The 22,907-nt window shown below is 37.7% G+C and overlaps 1 long non-coding RNA gene across 1 annotated transcript in view; it reads right to left on the bottom strand.

The window, feature by feature from the left end:
• The window catches only part of LOC115427285 (uncharacterized), a 57,911-nt gene that overhangs the window by 25,864 nt on the left and 9,140 nt on the right, over positions 1-22,907 (bottom strand). Inside the window, exon 2 of the long non-coding RNA XR_003936466.1 lies at positions 11,958-11,964. This is a non-coding gene — a long non-coding RNA (uncharacterized LOC115427285). The remainder of the gene's footprint in view (positions 1-11,957; positions 11,965-22,907) is intronic.

Genomic DNA, 22,907 nt, shown 5'->3' on the forward strand with positions numbered 1-22,907 from the left:
TCCTGAGGCAAGACAGGAGACATACTGAGAAATTTGCTGGGGTCTTCCTCAGTGAGACATGATTAAAATTATCCAATGTAAAGTTCGGAGCCCCTGGTTAGATAGTCTGCGATCTCTGCACATCAAACACAGTGCGGGAGAACTGGCATTTCCCTTTGCAAAGTGAAAGTTATGACGTGTTACTAAACTTCTCAAACTTTAATTTGAGGGGGCAGGATGTTTGGCCCCAAAGGGAACTCTTGGGGCAGGTAAAATAGGCACAATGACACCAACAAAAGTTCAGTGTCTGGAGTACAGATGTGTTCTGCGATAATAACAGAGCAGCAGTATCGTTCATTAACTCTTTCATGCATGATTTATGAGAACCTTAATCAAAAAAAAAAAAAAAAAATCAAAAATTTTTTTTAAAAAATGCGATTTAATGTTTTTTCATCAACCTATTTTTCATGGAGTTACAAAAATGTCCACTCAGCTGGACACCATGTGTTTAATTTTAAAGGCAAAAAAACATGTATTTACTTATATACTGTGTGAAAACTGTTAAATAAAAACATTTTAATGCTGCTAATTTGATGTTTTCTCACATTTTAACATACTCTAATACTAGTTATTACTTACTTAATTGAAATAATATTAAAAAAAAAAAAAAAAAACCTTTTTGTTTAAAAATGAAAAAAAAAAAATCCTGTTAATTACAATCTAATAACAATTTGCTTTTTTTTTTTTCACTCAAACATGTTACCGCAGATCAGATTTATCAAGAACAGCAAAGTTACAGTAATGGTATGAGTTGCAGTGTTTGGGATGATGCATAAGCATCCACTGTATTGGCTGATATGGAACTAAAACAACAAAATCCATGAATATATAAGAGAACAGCTGTAGAATAACTGTCCACTGTAGTGACCACTGTGCATGAAAGGGTTAATATACAGACAGACCCCACCTCCCTGTGTTTTATCCGTTACTTCAGTATTACGGTCAAGTCGAAAGGGGGTCCTGAAGCCATCAATGGTGAGACTAGAGTCGTGGTCCTGTTCGGTGAGCCACGTCTCAGTGACAGCCATGACACAACGGTCCTTAGAGTTCTTTTGGAAGCGAACGTTCCCCTGGAGCTCATTTCCTTTATTCCTTAAAAACGGGCATAAAAATTCAAAAGCTGGGACGCCAAACTCCAAACTGCTGGTCACTGCATGTGAATGCGCCCATCAGTTACCGTAAAGCAGATAAATTTTGTAGTTCTTTTTGTGTAGGGGTTCATACCTGAAACCAGAAGTTGCATAGTGCCAGTGCAGGTGAGACAGAAACTCTGGAGCGATGACGAAAGTGTAATTGAACCTATTGCGAGTTGTTGTACCTCCAAAATGACCTTGAAAATATAGTTTGACGGCTAAAAAAGTCAGATGTGTTGCTTTAATGTACACATACAGTGAAATCGGTGCTTACTGTCTCTCCCTCAACCCTTAAAATCTATAAATACATAAGTAATGAACTAAAAACAACACCTATGAATAATTAAACACATTTATAAAACAACCATAACAGCAGTGATGAATAAAATCAAAGGCAGTAGTAACTTCCATAAAACCATAAACAGCTGTAGAAACACAATACATGCTGCATTTTGTTGCATGGAAACATAATTTTTGATTGAATGATGCACAACTTGTTCTCCTTTTCCTCAATAGGCAGGAGATAACTGAATTCCAGACATAACCGGCAAAGACTGATGTTTGCATCACGACAATAAGTCACTCACCAATATTTTTTCCTAAACCAGGGCTTCCCAAACCTCATCAGTTCAAAACTCCAAAATTACACCAGAAATGTAGAATAAATTATTTTGAAAAGGTTGGCGTTATCCACATTATCTTGAAATAATAAAGTCAATGTGATGAGACATCTTTTTACTTTTTTTTTTTTTTTTGATGTAAATTAGCATCTAATCTTGCAAAAACTATTGAAGTGAATGAACAGGAGAGAAAGGGTGAATGTACATTTTCCTGTTTTAAATATCTGACTATTTTAGTATAGATTTAATATGTGGTGGTGAACTAAATATAACAATTGTGTAACAAAATCATTTGAAGGCCCATTTAGCTGAACTAATCAACTGCAACTACACTAGAGTTTCAGCTCAGCTCAGTTCGCACAGAATCGGGCTGTCAATCACACCTGTCAATCAAAGCAGACATAGCAACCATCCTATAAGTCTTATTAGCAGAGGAATGACATAAAAACAACCACTGGTAGACTAATGAGAGGATGAAAGAGTTGGGAATGAACCCTGGAAGTAAAAGAATGAACCCTAGAAATAAAAAAATAAGAAAAAATTAAGTATTTTTTTTGTAGAGTTCACTGTGATTTAGAGATATCAAGTGGCTATAAGTGGTTTTACAGATAAAGATACTTTATATACTGAACAAAAATATAAACGCACCACTTTTGTTTTTGCTCCCATTTGTCATGAGCTGAACTCAAAGATCTAAAACTTTTTCTGTGTACACACAAGGTTTATTTCTCTCAACTATTGTTCACAAATCTGTCTAAATTTGTGTTAGTGAACACTTCTTCTTTGCTGAGATAATCCATCCACCTCACAGGTGTGGCATATCAAGATGCTGATTAGACAGCAGGATTTTTGCACAGGTGTGCCTTAGGCTGGCCACAATAAAAGGCCACTCCAAAATGTGCAGTTTTATCACACAGCACAATACCACAGATGTCACAAGTTTTGAGGGAATATGCAATTGGCATGCTGACTTCAGGAATCTCCACCAGAGCTTTTGCCTGTGAATTGAATGTTCATTTCTCTACCATAAGCCATCTCCAAAGCTGTTTCAGAGAATTCATGAAGAAGACTGTGCGAGGAAAATGGTGGTCACACCAAATACTGACTGGTTTCCTGACCCCCCTGGACCACCCAATACAGTAAAACTGCACATTTTAGAGTGGCCTTTTATTGTGGCCAGCCTAAGTCACACCTGTGCAATAATCCTGGTGTCTAATCAGCATCTTGATATGCCACACCTGTGAGGTGGATGGATTATCTCAGCAAAGGACAAAGGAGAAGTGCTCACTAACACAGATTTAGACAAATTTATGAACAATATATGAGAGAAACAGGCCTTTTGTGTACATAGAAAAAGTTTTAGATCTTTGAGTTCAGCTCATGAAAAATGGGAGCAAAAACAAAAGTGGTGCGTTTATATTTTTGTTCAGTGTACATTGACCTCACTTTAAAAATATGATTTTGTTGGAGCTGCTAACACATAAAAGCTGAACTACAATCATCAGGATAAAGAGATTTCACAACTTAATATTTATTTATCACAAATATAATGCAATAAAGTTGGCATCAAGTTTATAACAAAATGTGTTTTTGGTTACCACTTAATTGCATGTGAATACAGTTTGTCTCACACTTCTAAGAGGTGTTTCACTAGATATTTATTTTTTACTCTAGTTAGGGAGAGAAACTGCCCGGACTAAACCTGTGGTTTTGATGGTTCCAGTTAGAAGCTGCATGATTAAATAATGTACAATATAATTTCAGCGCAACAATATGACCGAAAGAGAATAAGGGTTTTTATGTATTGTACGTCCTACCATAAATACATATATATTGTGCATTTGTTGTTTAATATGTGTTTTTAAGCCACTTACATTGGAATTATCTCAAAGAACAGTCACAAAAAATGCCATTATTTGGTCCAATGAGCACAAATAATACAGGGTACAAATAATATAGGATAATAACGCTGGACATCACAATTGTACCACGTGTTGTAAATTCCACCATATTCACCCTCCAAGCCAAACACACAAAATAATGAAAACAAAATAGGAAAAACAAACTAATTTAATACAAATACCCTGAAGCTATATGTTATTGTGACAGTTCACACTGTTTACTGCAAAGACACAGATATTGTTTTCACTTTTGCTGCACTTTTTACAATTAAATAATTTATCTTGGTTGGCATGCAGTCTAATGAGTTTCTTCAGGATTATCTGTTATAGTAAACGAGCAAACTGTCTGCACTTGTAAATACATTATGTGTGAGACCAACACTCACACCCCCACAGCAGGGTAATCAGTTAAACCAAAACCCAGGACATCTGCAATGTGCAGATCAGCAACATGTAGGGCCATCACAAAGTGGAACAAGTTACCAAAATGATCACTGTATTGCAGCGATATTTAAACATTAAGGCCTTTCTGAAAAAGCACATTAACAATAACCATAACGGTGAGTCGTGGCATTTTATTTTATTCCTCTTTCTTGAACATGCCTACAGTTGAATGGTTCCACCTCTTAAATGCCACAACCATACCTACCCAACCTGACTCCTAGTTTCCATATATAATATACATTATATTATATATTAAATAATATGAAAATACTAAATAATAATAATAATAATAATAATAATAATAATAATAATAATAATAATAATAACAACAACAACAACAAAACAGAGCCAAAAAGTGCAAAGAGCTAAGCAAGAATAATAAATGAATGCAAAGAAATTATACTTTTTCTCAAACACCAAATGGGAGTCACAGGCTGTTACAGGTTGTGTAAAAATGAATATGGATAAACATCTGGTGCCTGTTATATAATGCACTGCCATTTAAGTACAATTGTTCACATCTTCAAGTATAAATGAATATATTCAACAGTATAATAAAGCCGTTTAAGACTTTTAGCTCAACCAGAGGTTGGCCAAGTGTTATTGGTCAGTCTGTCACTGCACTGTCACTACTCACTTTCTCATTGACCCTCAAATTGCACAAATATAACGTGCACATAAAAATTTAATGGAAAAACGTCAAATTTGGCAAAACTCTCATTTTTCGATGAAAAGTTTTTGCACTGGCAAGAGGTGGTTTTCCGGGCATAGCGCAATTGTTATAGCAAATAAAAATGCAATGGAAAGACCTTTTTCCACAACTAGAGTCACATGAATAATAAACAAAAACGAATGCTGACGGTCGTTACAACAAACAAGGAAGAAGAGTTTTAAAAGAAACGTGTGGACACACCAGGAAACCGAATATTTTTTTTTAATTTAGTACAGGATAGAGGAGTAATATAATATTGAATATATCTGTAAAAACACAATATTTACATTCGTTGCCATCTTTATGGAATGACTTCTCGTGTCATCTCACGATAATAATCGCATTGCATTTGTGATTTAATGGAAAAACCGACATTATGCACTTGTGTTTTTTCGACATTTAGTAAATATCGGTAAAGTTTTGCACATATGTCCAACTGAAAAGCCACTACTGTGTTCTGCTTTTTAAGTGAAACGGCCCTTTGCACAAACTTGTTAGAACAAAAGGAATGTACCGTTGTTTCTGTCCACTGAAATGCTAGAAGGTTTTTATATTGAAATGGTTAAGGGAAAGCATAATGCAGTACTTTTACTTATTAAATAGAGGTTATTAGAAGTAAAGGCTTGCCTCTAATACAAACCTCCTTCACATATAGACTGTATCTTCTGAATCTGAGGTAAATAAAGGCCTCAGATTATATTTGAAAAGACGCAGTAGTCCTTGAAAAACAAAAAACCCTGATGTAATATGAGATTTGGCAACAAGCTGAAAAGATAACATTTTCCATTTTCCTCAACTTATGAGAAAACCCTTTTCCCTGATATCCCTCCCTGCCTGAAGCCGGTAGAAATGTTATCATAAAATCACGACATTCAGTGTTTTTACGTGACCTTTACTTGTTTAGAACATATTGTTGATGAGACTTTTTACAAGTGGCGTTTTGTTGTTCATGGCCTCAGGAAGTGGGGGATTTTTCTAATGGGGCTCCAAATAAAGAATAAACAGTGTAAGTGTGGGGGCTATGATTAGACAACTTAACAGCATGTTTTACTAAAGGTCAGACTTGGCTGACGGGAAAGTTATTATAATGTCCTCTCCAGTGACATTCCGCCTCCCTGCTGTAATTAACACTTGATTTCTTTATTACTGTTCCCTTTATTTTGAGCATTATAATACATAATTATATGACAATAATACATCTGTGATGGTTTTGTTGATCAACACCACTGGCTCAGCAAATTAAAAGATTTTCGGTCTGTAAAGTTAGGTCCAATCCCAATTCACCCCTGGCCCTCACCCTTACCCATACCCCTCCATTTTGTGCATTCACGAGAAGGGGTAGGGGTGTCCTGATTCTCGATGAGTCGGATGGGGAGGGCTGTTTGGCCCTCAAAATTGAGATTTTTCTGGATTAAAAGGACAACAAAGGACTACAAACAGAGGGGTATGAGAAATCTCCCATAATTCTGCTTGAATCATCTGCAAGATGGAGGTAAACACAACAAAAGAGTGCAGCAGTGTGATGAAAGAAACACACAAATGTATGTGTTTTCTTCATAAACAACTTAATCATTTTATCGACTATTTAATGTAGTTTTAATGTGTTGTAGATTGCATTTCTGCGGTTTGCAGTTGATAGCAGTAAAAAGACCACCAAAGCCCATGGAACAGAGATGGTTACAGCTGCTGACGGCATCACAAACAAAGTAGTGGCATCTGTTAATAGCGGCATCGATGACTGCTGATGACGTAACAGGTTGTGAAGGGTTGTCCCAGTTCAGAGGGGAATGTTTCAACCCCTACCCCTTGCAACTCCATTTCAAGGGGTACAAGGGCAAAGGGGTAGGGTTAAGGGGGAGGGCCAAGGGGTGAATTGAGATTGGGCCTTAATCCACTGTTTATTGAAATATGAAGGACGAAGCATTTTTTAAGAGTCATGAAACTCTATTCATGGATCAATCTGCAGTACTTTTTTTATTGAGTCACTGCTTTGGCAGCATTTGCAGTTTCCTCCATTTACTAAATCTGACATATACTTTGGGGCCAAGAAAAAGTCAAATACACAATAATTCATTGGACCGCCTTTAACTTTGATAATAGGAAGCATTCTACGTAAGTGCTTCTGCAATGTCACCACATCAATTTCCATCCATAGCTGTATTAATTTTTGGCTTAGATCTTGCATTTATGATTAGACAGTGGGACAGCTGTGTTCTTTAACACATCCCAAAGATTCTCAATGGGGTCCAGGTCTGGACTTGAAAATGATGTCTCATGCTTCCTGAACTACTAATTCACAGTTTGATCCTGAAGAGTCTGGGCAATGTCATTTTGGAATACGCCAGTGTCATCAGCAAAGAAAATGTCCACTGATGTCCAAACCTGGTCATTCAAAACTTTCATCTTTTTTTGGACACATAATATTGCTGAAACTAGACCTGACCAACTGAAGGCACCCCCAGATCATAACACTGCCCCCACAGGCTTGTACTGTGGGCTCTAGGCATGATGGGTAATCACTTCATCTGCCTCTCTTCACTTTAGAACAGGGTCAGTCTGGACTCATCAGACCACATGACCTTTTTCCATTGAAACACCAATCCAGTCTGTATGCTCTCTTTTGAACTGATAGTTGTTTAAGAAATGCTTAGTTGAATCCAGGTGGTAGGGGTTTTTTTTGGACCAGGCAGTGTATATTTCAGGACAGCCTTTATCCTTTCAGCTCCTATATGACCACAGATATCTTCCTGCTGAATAGTCATGCTGCATATAAAATGTGCTCTAATTCCAGTGATTCTCAGCTGCTCTATGAATAAGTTCACATTCAGGGTCTAAGGCAAAAACTAAATTAATTATCAACCGACCCAAGGAGGATATTGCCTTCCACTGCTGAGGTTTTATTTCTTTATTATTGACCTGTGTTATTTCATTTCAGGAGCTAAGATATTTTGCTGAGAGGGTGGATGTGATTCTTTCAGTCTCTGATGAAACATGATGCCACAAAGGAGCAATGAGACCCACTGAATCACATTAAACCTCAGCAACTGAATTAACAACAGGGGGGTGATTTTGTTCATTGTCTGGTTTGTTTAAATATTAATATTGACATCTTAGTGTGAACACTATCTCATGGCCATACCACCATCATGTTCCACTTGACAAAGGGAAGCAACATTGCACTGTCACAGGGATTGATGGATAAATGAATCCTTTATTCAAACAAGTGGTACCAGGAACAACAAACCCCGCCCTTCGCACGTGTTTCACCTATTATAAGTAAATGCGAAGATTTTTTAAAATTCAGAAAAAATGTGAATTTTGACCTATCTTTCCAAAATGTAATGACGTCTATTCTGGGTCACTGGCAAGCTATAAACCCAATTTGGTATGAATTTAACCAATAGTTTTGCTGCTAAAGTGTTAAAGAAACAAACCAAATGAACAACAATACCCCTTGCCTCCCCTTTGGGGGACAGGGTAATAAATGCACAAGTGTGATACTGTAAAGTGGCTTGCTAATTGGAAGTTCTAAACAGAAAACGCAAGTGCAACGCATATACTGTAATTAATATCACTAAATGCACTTAAACTAAAACTACTAGAGCATAAAAATGTCCTCTTTGTCTGTGTAATATTATATTTTTAGTCATTAGATTATTAATAGTAATGCATTAATTTACAAGCAAGATTTTCATTATTTTATCATTTCTGATTGTTTTAGCCATATGACAGATTTAGTTTGTCAAAAATCTGAATGCCAGAGTTAAAAAAAAACAAAAACTGGAATACTTACCCAGAGACACCCTCACATTATTTGTTTTAACCAGCAAAGAATCCAAACGTCAAAAACATTAAAATTACAGTAAAATAATTAAAGTAAAAACAAAAGCTGCAAGTCTTTCCATTGAAAAGCTTGAGCTGTGATTTTTTTTTCCACTTGAAAAATTACTGTAAATTCTGTCAGACATCAAACTGATAAGTCACTTCAACTGTTCGTGTATAACTGTCAGGTACTTTGACAGATATAAAAGGTAGTGAGAGTTTTTAAAATACCATGTTTTGTTACCAAAGTCTGGTTGAAAAGTATTGGAAGAAGTAAAAAAGTAGGAAACACTACATCACAACCACCAAATAGGACACAACCCCTGACAAAAATGCGCTGTGGTCTGGAACAGGGGAGCAAAACACCAGAGTCCCAGTGAATGCCATCTTGAATCGGCTGCAATGGTTGATGAGCTGTGGTCACAGCAGTAACCGTTGATTGCATCACTCTCATCTCTCCAAGACATCTAATTAGAGATGAGAGGTGCGGCCGCTCGCTGAGATGAATGACATGTTTCTACGCCTGGAAGCCTGGGAGCCAATTTAGCCAATGGAGCCAACGATAACATGAAAAGAGAACATACACAAGGTCTGGTCATCGGCCGCTCCTGCTCCACATTTGGCCTTCAAAACTGAGGGGGCACTTGTTAATAACATGATAGCAGTAGAGTAATCTTGCTAATTATCTAAGTAGTAACCATAACAGCTGTGTATTAATATTGGATATACATTATAATAGGGTAATAATGGTAATAAAGGGCCAAAGGAAAAAAATCATTGAAATAAATACAGATATTTGGAACATAAAGGACGATACATTAAGGTTATCACATGACTGACATTAGTCGCTTTTCCATTGACCCTCAAACTGCGCAAATATAACTTGCGCATAAAAATGTACCTAAAGGAAAAACGACAATTTCGTCAAAAGTCTCATTTTTCGATTAAATTAAATTTTTGCACTGGCAAGAGGTGGTTTTTCAAGCGTAGCACAAATGGTATATCATGCAAAACTGTAATGGAAAGACCTTTTTTCGCAACTACAGTCAGGTGACTTAAAAAAACTGATGTTGATGGACGTTGCTACAAGCAAAGAAGAAGAAGAAACATGTCACGGTATGTGTGGACACAGCAGGAAACCAGATCATTTTTTAAATTTAGTATGAGAGAGGGGTAATATAATAATGGATATATCTGTATATCAACACCATATTTACGTTCGTCGCCATGTGTATGGAATGACTTCTCGTGTCATCATGATAAACAAATCATCGCATTTGTGATTTAATGGAAAAACCGACATTAGACACCTCTGTGTTTTTCGACATTTAGTAAATATCAGTAAAATTTTGCGCACATGTCCAGTGGAAAAGCGACTTCTAATATAGTTTAGTTGTTATCAGGATACCATACTTCACAGTACACAGCCCGGCCCCCCAAAAATGCTTTCCATTGGATAATTACAACAGTGTTAATATGTTTGAGTTGCAACAAGTTCTTTAAGCCTAACTGATGCAGTGAGTAGCTTCTCATTTCATAAACCACCATCAGTTTGTAGAGAGCATAGGGATTGGACTGTGTTTCAATGGGAAAAGGTCATGTGGTCTGATGAGTCCAGACTGACCCTGTCCCAGAGTGATGAGTTCATCAGTGTGAGAGGAGTCAGATGAAGTGATTACCCATCATGCCTAGTGCCTTTGGGAGCAGTGTGATGATCTGGGGTTGCTTCAGTTGGTCAGGTCTAGGTTCAGTAACATTATTTGTCAAAAAAAAAAAAAAAAAAAAAAAAGAGGTCAGCTAACAGGCTGAATATACTGAGGAACACGATGACAATACCAGGATTCATCAGGTTCGCATTACCAAAGACTGGTTCATGGAGCGTGAGTCATTTTACACATGGGACTGGCCATCACTGAGTCCAAACCTGAACCCCATTGAGAATCTTTGGATTGTGCAGGAGATTTCACACAGCTGTCCGATTCTCCCATCATCATTACAAGGCCAGTGATTAGAAATTAATGCAGCCGTGGATAGTAATAAACATTGTGACATGCTGGGGCTCCGCTACCAATCGTGGACCCTGTGGAAGGTAAATGTTGTGGGCCCTTCAGAAAATAAATGTGTCGTTGGAGTGTGTGTGGGGGGGGTAGTAGTATATACATGTTGTGTAGAGGGCATTTCATAAGTGCCATAACAACCGCAATTGGCGTGAAACCGAAACTTAACTCTGGACGTCCATTCCTGACTTCTACGCCTCTCTTTTATTCTGGAGCTTACATGAGATTTTCACAACTTCTAACCTATATCCAATGCTGGGCCCCATGAATTTGTCATGTTTACCTCCCTCCTTATGGCGCCCCAGCTGACATGTAGGCCCGATCCCAATTCACCCCTTACCCCTACCTCTTCATTTTGCGCGTTCATGTGAAGGGGTAGGAGTGTCTCGATTCTTGATGAGTTGGAGGGGGAAGGGCTACAGGGGAGAGCTGTTTGGTCCTGAAAAATCTCCCTTTTGAGGGCCAGACTACAAACGGACGGGTATGACAAATCTCCCATAATTCTGTTCAAATCGTCAGCAATATGGAGGTAAACACAGTGACCCCTTGCAACTCCATTTCAAGGGGTAATGCCAAGTGCAAGGGCCAAGGGGTGAATTGGGATTGGGCCATATTCTGACTTTGTAGAGCCCATAATCAAAGGTGAAGGTGCTCCAATGAAAAATATGCAATCTATTTTTATTAGTACTGCTACCAAACAATTCCTTTCTTTTATGATTCTCTGTTCCTTGTCCTCGAGAGCCACTATCCTGCATGTTTTAGATTTATCCCTCTGACAACACACCTGACGGTCGTTATCAGGCTTCTGCAGAGTTTTATGATAGGTTTAGCATTTGAATCAGGTGTGTTGGAAGAGGGATACATCTAAAACATGCAGGATAGTGGCTCTCGAGGACCAGGGTTTAGGACCAAGGCTCTGTCAACATTAGCCAGAGGTGGGTAATCCCAGGTTCGTCAAGTCGAAGTCCTGCCATGTATTGGTTCCAACCTGTTCACTGAACCAGCCCATTTTGATGAGCACAACTCCTCATCCAGGTAGATGGAATAATTAATGGAATCACCTGTGTTAAGTGGACAGGTTGGAACCAATATATGGCAGGACTTCGCTTAAAAATGCAGTTAGGGATTACTCAGAGGTAGGTAATCCCAGGTTCATCAAGGCAAACAGTAGTCATGCATGCTGTTGCAGGACTGGAGAGGCCGAAGAAAGACACTGAAAAACATCCAACCTGAAACCTTGACATTAAAATCAGTATATTTTAGCTGTAATCATGAAACATGGTAATCAAGATCATTGTTCCCTCAGCAATACCGTTACCTAATATCAAAAGACTAGATGAGTAAATCTTTAAATGTATTTCACAGCAGTCATTTTAACTTATTAAGCAAACACACCTGCTGTCATACTGGTAAACATGTCAATTTATCAACTAATAACCTGTTATTCCCAGTAATTTTATCTCTATGTATTAATGCTGTCATTACCACCTGTCCTGTATGTGCTCTAACAATCCAAACTATCTGCTGTAAAAAAAGGTCCATTTTGCTCTTACTACCAGTAAATTTTGCCCTAATATTACCCACATGTACACTGTTTTTTCCTCTATTATCTTGCTACTTCCATGCTGTGCTGAGTTCAATGTAAAGTGCTACCTCAAAATGTATAGTGAGGGTGATGACTGGACTGGAAACATACTCCATCTATAGAAGTACAGTCATTGTAAATTATTCAGGGCGTTTACCTCAGTGTTGACATTTCTGCTAATGGTGGCTCAGAGTGATGCCGCCCAGATGAAGCAACTCGACTACCGACTGCCTGACTGACTCTCGTTACATACACACTCTCTATAAATAGGCCAATCGCAGGTCCTGCCTGTTCTCTCGGCCTCAGCTTGCTATGAGGGAGAAATTACAGGCTGTTAGAGAAATCACAGGCTGTTGTACCAATAACAGGAATGAGCCATTTGTGACATGCTGTGTCATTCATTTCATGTCATCTCTCATCATTAGTGGGGTCTTTGCACACCAGACAATTGCCGAGTCATTATGTGAATAGGAAAATATCTATGAAAGCAAAAGGATACAGTCAATATGTCTGTTAAATGAGGGGAAAAAAAGGGGGCGATGTGAAGTTTTAACAAGGAATATGTCAAAACTAAAGTAGCCTTGTAGCGGAAATCTGATGTTTATTTGAGGGAAACTATTCTGACCAAAGTTCTCCTGTTTGGGGATCTGGGCAATCAATACAATTAATTTGATTAAATCAGCAAATTGAGATTATTGTTCCTCTGCTATCACTGGCAGATTCCTGTTCAGTTCTTCATAAACTAAGGTGTCTGTAAAAGTCTAGCACCAACATGAAGAAGTGGCTGACTGTCAGGCCCTGTCCATATGAAGATAGTTTCTGTCGTATCCGCAAGAGTTTTGTGTCGGATAGGCCTTTCGTCCACACAAAAGCCATGTTTCCAGTCACTGAAACCGCATCTTTTTTTAAACGAAGAAAGTGCAACTTTTCTAAAACAATGATGTCATAACCCCACCTCTCTAACCTTTCAGCCCGGAAGCAAGACGCCACTTCACAACAACAACGACAACAACAACAACAACAACAACAACAGCAGCGGTGGACTTCAGAGTATTGCTCGTGCTGCAACAGCTGTTGAGTTTACTGGAAATATTGAATAAAAATCTTCAGCTACTCTTTCATTACAATGAGCAACAAACAACCATAGCTAACAATATTCATTACATGCTCTTGGATCGACCACAGAGGAGTTGTTGTTGCCTATGGTTTGTTTCCACCTCCCAAGCTTTATGTGCATGCTCCATGTCTTTTCCGTTTTTTAAGAGCATTACAATGCCACATACAGACCTGGCATTTGTACTATACTGTTTTCAGAAGTTTCGAGGGGATGCTTACATTTCCTGAAACAACTTCATGTTTACGGAGCAGTTTTTTGAAAATGACAAAGAAAAAGATCGTATAGGAAAAGACGAGATTTCGTGTGGATACAGCCCCAGTCAATCCAGTGTGTAATGCCAAACGGAACTGCTGTGAAAATTGAGGCATATGTTAAAGCTGCACATGACTTTTGTCACCAGTTTTTCATCCAATCTGTAAAACTTGAGTCATAGCCTAAGCATCACAAATCTGTACGTCTGTCTGTGATTACGTCCCTGAATCTTTTCTCCCAGGGCGAACAATTTCAAAGTGTACTCCACCATAAACAATCCATTTGTTTACAAACAGAGCCAGTAGGTCAATTGGGCATTTTCGGAAGTTTGTCACGATGTGCATTGTGGGAGGTTCATGCAGCCGCATTACGGCCACAGCAGCAACAAACACAGAAACAGCTGGAGAATACAGGGTGTACAGAATACAAGATAATAATGAGTAATGCAACAGTTATTTTTCTAAATTAAAAACACTGAAATAAACCTTTTGTGTGAGAAGTAAAGGTGTGGAGGTGGGATAAGAGTGTGAATGCTGCAGCTGGGGATGAAACAATAGAATATTTAGTGGAAGGTTGTAAAAGGGAGGTAATGAGTGAAACAGGGGCAGGTGTGGAAGTGGGTGTAGCACACAGGATGACTCACTGCTAAAGCCTCACTATAGCTGAAATTTGGAATGCACAGAGCAGTAATGTGGATTTGTACCTCACTGTGTTTACTTCAAGTATCACGTACTGCTAATATGACTAGCACAATGACTGTAACGCTAATGACTCCTCAGCACACAATTGTACATGAGTATTGACTAAAGACAGGTCCAAGTCAATACATCCGTGCCTGTAGTTGGAGCAGTTCGTGGTGGAACATATGCACATCGTTCACTATGGTGTGAGCAGCTGAACAGGAGGCAGATATCGATCATGTCTTCGAGCCTCATGGCTGCGTTGACACTGCTCGAGTGCCTTACAGCAAACTGAAATCACTTAATCAATACCAGATTTGGTGATCGAATTTGACATTTAACCTCTGTGGAGAAGGCCCTTTCCATTCCTGTTTGTTTTTATGAGTAGCAGCAGGTTGGCATGTTATTCATTATAATATCAGTGTTAAGACAAAGCAAAAAAGGAATAGTGTGGTTGTATGTTTTATTGATTGGCAGTAGTTAAAGATTCAGGAGCTGAAATCTGGCGGGGGGATACCGTCTTTCGGCAGCTCTCACCTCTTAGCTGTCACTTCTGATTTTATAAATCAATATAAAAAAATAAAAAAAAATCTGTCCTCTTGATCCTTGTCTTATAATATATATATATATATATATATACACATATACATATACACACACACACACACACACACACACACACACACGGTGGGGAAGCAAAATTTACAATATTTTGAGGCAGGGATTGAAAGACAGTGTATGACCAATTAGTTTATTGAAAGTCATGAGAATGTATTTGCCACAAGAAAATTTACATATAGAAAATGTTTTTATTCTATGTGTCCTCCTTCTTTCTCAATAACTGCCTTCACACGCTTCCTGAAACTTGCGCAAGTGTTCCTCAAATATTCGGGTGACAACTTTTCCCATTCTTCTTTAATAGTATCTTTAAGAAAGTCGACATTGCTGTGTGATGTTCTATTGGTAGCATGTTCTAAAACGCCCCAAATAGCAGAATCCAGAGGGTTTAGATCTGGGCTAGAAGGCGGCCATAAACATGATTCCCAAAAATTGCTAAAGTTGGATTTGTTGCTGTTGTCAACAAGTGTTTTGGTGTTCTTGTGTAAGATTTTAACTTCAAATCATATTTTACTGCATTTCTAACGGTCTTGTTGTCTACCTCAAGTTCAATTGCCATTTTTCTCATGGATTTGGTTGGATCCTTTAGGATTTTGGATTTGAGAGCTTTAATAAAAACTTTGGTACGTTTTTTGTTGCTTTCTCCACTTCCAGACTTTCTCGTAATAGTTTTGCTCATAGTCATTCTCTTCTTTCCATTATAAACAGTCTTTATGGACACTCCAACTGTTTTTGAAATCTCCTTTGGAGTGACGAGTGCATTCAGCAAATCACACACACTCTTTGACGTTTGCTTTCCTGATTACTCACATGGGCAAAAGTTTCTGAAAAGGTATGGATAATAGTGTTAGGTATGATTATGAGATCAATATATGTTTGGTTTCAAAACAATTGACGTAGTGCCTGCTGAGAAAAAACAACTAAATGTTCATTGTAAATTTTGCTTCCGATAGATAGATAGATAGATAGATAGATAGATAGATAGATAGATAGATAGATAGATAGATAGATAGATAGATAGATAGATAGATAGATAGATAGATAGATAGATAGATAGATAGATAGATAGATAGATAGATAGATAGATAGATAGATAGATAGATAGATAGATAGATATCCCCACAATAACGTAGCGACTCAAAACTAGTACAAACATTCAGACAAACCAATGTTTCTGTTACAAACCATGAATAATACTGAACATTGCAGACGAAGAAGCTTTAATTGGTCATAAAGATGAACAGCAACAAGTTCAGTGATAAACTCAAGTGTTTGGTACAGGTTGTTAAAGTGTATTCTTTATATGATGTGGATTTGTCCATAACGCCGGTCCGTCTCCCAAAAGGTATCCATGTTGACCTCGATCTACTGCAGGTCATGTACTGATTTATACACCTAGATTTGACATTTCAGGTGCAGCTTCATTGCACAAAGTAATAATAAACATAAGCAAACTGGGGTGTGACACCATTGTTTTCCAATCTCTCCATTTTTCTTGTTCACACCAATACACACAAACTGGAGTATTAGGCCATGTACACACATAACCGGGTATTTATAGAAACAGATCTTTCCCCACCAGTGTTCGTACACACCAGATCGTTTTCAGAAAAGTTCTCATCGGCACAAACCTTCAGCACCATTATCATTTCAGGGTTAGGATAAACAAAAAGGTCACACACATGGTGCATTTTTTGGTCATACTTTGATGTCAGGGATCTTAAAACTCTCTTCCCCCTGTACATATGCAAGCATGAAAATGGAGTTTTCCATAGTCTCCACTTTGGGCAGAGTTTTCAGAAATAATAGTTTTGTTATCTAAATTTTGAATGGATTTAAAAAAGAAAAAAAAAAAGAAACACACACACACACACACACACACCACACAAGAGTCTGTTTTTCCAGATATCCAGCTATGTGTATGGCATTAATTGAAAGCATGTTTAAAAAGCCTCTTTACATATATGACAGGCTCAAAACATGGGGAATAATATGCATTTCACAAAATATCAACATTAGTGTGGAGAAGGCATTAATATAACAATAGATGATGTGCAATTTTCGAAGCTTCTGTGTTGAACGGATTTGAACAGTGGTCACATCTGACAGAATCTGATCAGCAACTGGTCATCTCAACTGTCAATCATGTGTTTGAAAAGTAAATATGGAATTCTTGCCAAATGACACTTAAAAAAAACATTGCAGTTTCAAGACAGATCCCATAGGTTAATGTGTAAAATAAAAACACTCCTAAGCACTCTAGTTTTGGAGTAATATCTCTAACAAACCACAAGCCTGATTTTCAAGGTACAAGTGTGAAGCAATATGTTATGTTATTCGAGATGACTCACCTTTCCTGACTGAATAAAGGCTATAAAAACCTGACATTTGCTCCGTTTGCTTGATGCCATAGGAGCTGGCATGGGCTGACACTGAGAAATGCCACGACTAGCACCGACAGTGTGTGAGCTCTTTGACATGAGATCTCACACTGCACTTGTGCATGACAGTCCCCCCTTTCCATAGCAGTTCAAGTCGTGACAGTGCTGGAACATGACAGTCCATATATTGTCTCTTTTCAATTCTCCACGGGCAAAACAAGTAAAAAAAAAAAAAAAAAAAAAAAAAAAAAAAAAACTGCTTGAAAAACAGAGATAGGGACTGTTTTAGTGAAGGAACATGTATTTTCAAATGAAGAAAGATGTCTTTTTGACATTGAGAAAAGTCTCTGAACAGGGAATGAATTCAGGCTGGCAGGAGAAACTGGGGTTCTGTTCTGGCCATCAATCAAACTGGGTTAGAAGATAAAGCTGTGGTGACAGATTGACAGCATGTGTGCACGTTTGAGGTCAACAAAGGCATCGAGAGTTTAATGCAACCACACAACTACAGTGACATGATCTGTACACAAGCCTGATCTATTTCTTCTGCCTTTTATTTTACTCTGAAAAGCATGAAAATATATGTATATTTTTTCTTTTTGTGTCTAGCACCCTCCAACAACGGTGCAGGATTAAACACATTTTTTGCAAGTCAAGTATTGTGACTGGGAATTGGTTTTAAATTTTCAAGGTTTATTTGCACATTAAAAGAAAATAAAGAAAAGGATATGGGAGAGAATAAAACAAACTGCATCAGACAAAAAAAAAAAAAAAAAAATCAAAAAGAAGAAGAAAATTTTAGCAGGAAGTATGCCTTAAATTTGTGACCTGTTTGAGTTAAAGGGCTCATATTTTTGCTAAACCCACTTTTATTAGTCTTTGGTTCATTTATTTGTGTATTTGGACACACATAGTTCAAAAAGTTTGAATTTGAACCCTCCAGGTTCTGCAAAGCTATCTTTATATTCATTTTGGAAGAAACTGAGTGGATTTCTATAACCCGTTTCAATTCTTGCTTAATTACCTCCACTGAGGACGTTATGTTTTCATCCAGTTTTGTCTGTTTGTTAGCAAGATAACACACACACACACACACACACAAAAAAAAAAGTTATGGACAGATTTTTATGAAATTTTCAGAAAATGTTGATACCGGCACAAGGAACAAATGATTCAATTTTGGTGGTGATTGGGGTGGGGGGTAACTAATCTGCCATGGTAGAGGTCTGCGCTCTGAGTGCTTTTCTAGTTTAGGTTTACAACTAGTTACGTCACGAGATTTGCACAGGTCAAGACTTCTGACGAACATTTCTCTGAGTACACCATAATTGTTTATCAGCAACAGCGGTTGTAGAAGAAAACTGAAAATATGTCTAAACTTCGAGCCGATTACCTAAAATGTTCAGTTGTTGGTTGTATTAACGAACACAAGTGGCTGAACAGGACAGAGTAGCACAGCCAACAACCTGGAGGGGGTGGGGTATGAAGTGGCTTATTTGCATTTAAAGGGCCAGCGCTCAAAATGACCTTTTTTGTGTCATTACTCAAAAGTAGGATTGAAGATGGACCTGTGGAGTTGAATTAATGAAGAATTCAGACCCAAACATAGCATTTACAGTTTATGTAGACTACAGGGAAATGTTTTAAAATGCATAATTCCATTTTTAAAAAAGCAAAATATCACTCCTTTAAAAATAGACAAGAAATATGCAAAATTGGCGCAGCATTTTTTTGGGGAAAATTAAATTCTAAAAGACAATAACGAACTGCATTTCCTTGAGAATTTTCAATTCTTACAGCGCAGAACAAATCCCATCCTGCAGCTTGGCCTTAGAGCTAGATAATTGGTCAGAAATCCCATGGTCAGGAGTGGAAATTACACACTAATGGTAGCTGACTGCCTCCCCAGATCCTTGATGGAAGGAGATTGGACTGACAACACTGATCACGCTGATCCCTCCATCTTCTCTGGGTTCTCATTTGTCATTCGGCAGCACCTTGATATAAAGGTTACATATCTATCTGTCTCAATGGAGCAGCGGCTGTCGTTCCAGACAATCAACTGAAGTCCTTGTCACCGAGGCGAGAAACTAACCTTTTCACCCACCGATGGCAGAGGCTTCTCTATCCGACAAGGGGAGTTCTTTTGTTTTATGGTGAGACCTCCAGTTGATGAAAGGCTTTGGAACATGTGGTTTTTGTTTTCTACTGTCTTCAGATACAAAAAAAAAAAAAAAAAAAATTATATAGTCATGTCGACTTGTTTAATTTGTCGCTACTAGTGTTGGCACATCTGTCATGTTTCTTGGGAGAAGTGGTGAAAACAATCCAAAAATGCATATTTCTGTTTGAGGAAGATTAACTGTTGTTCAAATAATATTACAAACAAGAAACTGCTCTGATAAGTTGCAGAAGACTGGACACCAATTAAATTGTGTAGACAAAGCAAAAATCATCTGAGTTTTGATACTTTCCCATGTTATTATTGTAAGAGTGAAAATGGGGAATGCTAATAATAAGCAAATATTCAGGGGTAAACATTTGCACAGTAATAGTAAAGATATGTTTATGACAGTGTTATACAGACATGGTTTTAGTATGTTCTTATTTATGTCAATCATACAGTAATTATCCAAGTTTACAGTAATATTAACTTGATATTCTGTTGTTAGGGATTCAGCCTAGGGGGGGTGCTGTTCTAGGAGATGAGAGATTAAAGGTGGGGTAGGAGATCTTGGAAAAATGGTTCGAGCAAGCTTCATTTTGAAAATACACAATTCAAAAGTCCAAACCCCTTTCTTCAGACATCCCCCCGAAGCCACGCCTCCAGAGTACTGGCACACACAATGCTTGTTCTCAAGGGTTCACGAGCATCAATTGGCCGAGCTCCGACTCGCGCATCCATGCATACCTCATTCAGTCTCCTCCAACACCCCTGCTCTTACACAACAGCCCCAGTTCATACCTATCTGGCTAACGTTACATTCCCTAGCGATTTATGTTAGGGACAAAACAGTTTGCCGGTGAACTTTCCATCTTAATATAACTAATATAGTCAAGCTCTGGCTCTGTTTCTTGAACCCGTGCTCCAAGCCTCTGAGAACGCACAATTCATGCACAAAGAGGGGTACGCACTGAGGGGGGAGGGACAAATGACAGGTGAATTTTATAGACGTATCACCAATCATTTCAATCGGGCTGGTTAAAATGATTGGATGGTGTTTTTTCGGTCCTGTCCGTTCCACAGGTGACTAAATTTTTTTTATTTTTGTGTTAAAGTGTTTAATTAATTGGTTGTAATCAGGGTGTGAAGGGGATTTTAAGCAATAGTTTAAAAAAAAAAAAAAAAAAATGCTCAGAGAAAACATCCCCTACCCCACCTTTAAAAAGGGAGATGAGGAGTGGAGTGGACTGTGCATTGGAGATCACTAAAAAGTGATGTGAAAGACCCTGTACCTGTTCTGACTGATTTGTTCCTTCATGCATACACCCACAGTGCTTATATTACACTGGTCAACAACAAATCTATTGTTTAAGTTTTTTGAGCTGATTTAGGATCATTTTGGTGTGCTGAATCCAAAAATCACATTAATTTTGCTCAATCAGGTCAACTTTCTGAACTATGCTATATATTGGCTTTTTAACATTTTTGCTTACATTTATGGGCATTTTCACATCATATGATACAAAATTCTTCCATATTTCTTGCAATAAACAAGTTCTGAAGATTTTACTTTTGCCAATTTATGATTGTTTTTTGTTTTTTTTAATATTAATGGTGAATGAAATGGCTTCGACTAGAAGATCTTGCAAAAATAAGCCTGACGTATTCTGCTACATCTGCGCTGAATACACCATTGTACCTAACAGGAATCAAGTCACAAGTTTCATAAAGTGTGCTTACCAATCTTATTTTGGTATTAAACTTGGTGACCAAGATAAAGTTTGGGTGCAGATTGTGAGAAGGTCAAATTTTTCAAAATCAAATTAGCAAAAAAAAAAAAAAAAAAAAAAAAAACCTGACCTGATTGAGAAAAACAGATGTCATTTTTGGATTTAGCGGTGCAAAATGGTCCTAATTCAGTTGAAAAAACTGAGACAACTTGCAAAAAACATTTTTGTAACCCAGTGTTATTATTGCTAGAACAGCCAGATGAGCCCAAAATAGACTAGAAACACACACACACACACACACACACACACGCAATGAACTTGAGTGAAGGGAGTTTTATGCGTCTTCCACATTCAGCTACCAAGAGCTGGATCAACAAGGCAGATTTAGTGAACTTGGCAGTGCAATTATTACACCGATCTCCTCTAGCCTCTCCTTCGTTTCTTAAATTGGTTCTTAGGTGGACCTGAGCAGCAATCTAAGACACAACCTCCATCACTGAGATGGAAAAGTGGGTCAAGAGATCAGAGGGACGGAACACGCCACCATAGTGGAGAGTGTTTTACATAAGAGAATGAAATAAGTGATGAATTATTGAAATTATTAAAATAAGGTATAGCTGTCTAGAAAGCCATTCAGTGCAACTCAGGTTAAGACCAGTGTGATGAGAATAAAGTGATATTAAATTCAATCACAGGTGAATCACTTCTGATATGACTGTTTCTTCACTTTGTCATTAACCCTTAAAGACCTGGAACACGTTTGTGGCAAATTATACATTTTTCTTCTACATTTAACCTTTCCTCTTTGACTTCTCTACATTTTTCAGTGAAAGTCAGATATTTTCCTATAATTTACTAATCATGTAGATGTTCATAAAAGCTCAGTTATATCAGAACAGACAAAACAGAATAAAGTGATTTTTCTTATCAATAAGAGCATTGAAGGGACACAGAGGCAGGGGCTGGGACAGGCGGTAGTGGTGTGCGATACTGCATATTTTGGTATCAATCCAATACCAAGTAAATACAGGGTCAATATTGCCGATAGATACATTTCAATAATTAAAGTGGATGCATCATCAAATTGCTAAATCTCAATTAATTTTCATGACTTAAGTGTTGTGACATTTCCTTTCTTCTTAAATAGTTAAAACCCAGTACAGAATTAGGACTAAGTTTATGAGTAAATAGAATATACTTAATAATCAAAATAAGTTTTTTGTTTTTTTTTTCCAGAAACAACAGAACAGTATTAAAACTAATTTTTCCCCATACATTGTCATGTTTGGAATTTTTTTCTTAAATAAACAAAGTGCACAAAATGATCACCGCAAAACAAATTCTTTTACCAGGTAGTGTTCAGAAACTGCGATAAAAGAAAAAAAAAAAAAAAATTAAATCCCGAGATCCAACTATGAGCTTTCTAACTGCAGCAACTTTAAGATACACTACTGGAACTAGAATTACTGCGGTTGCTGGCACCAGACATGCCCTCCAATTGATCCTCATTAACTGAACATAAAAACAGTGTCTACAACCACTGTTATTTGTCAGATTATCAAGGTTTTGTGATGTTTCCCGTATAGTAAGCAGGGACTTGGGGTAGAACTAAAGGAAACTAACAAAAACATGACAAAAAATACAAGCTGAAA

The sequence above is a fragment of the Sphaeramia orbicularis genome, chromosome 10, assembly GCF_902148855.1.
Source record: "Sphaeramia orbicularis chromosome 10, fSphaOr1.1, whole genome shotgun sequence".
In the NCBI taxonomy this organism is placed as follows: domain Eukaryota; kingdom Metazoa; phylum Chordata; class Actinopteri; order Kurtiformes; family Apogonidae; genus Sphaeramia; species Sphaeramia orbicularis.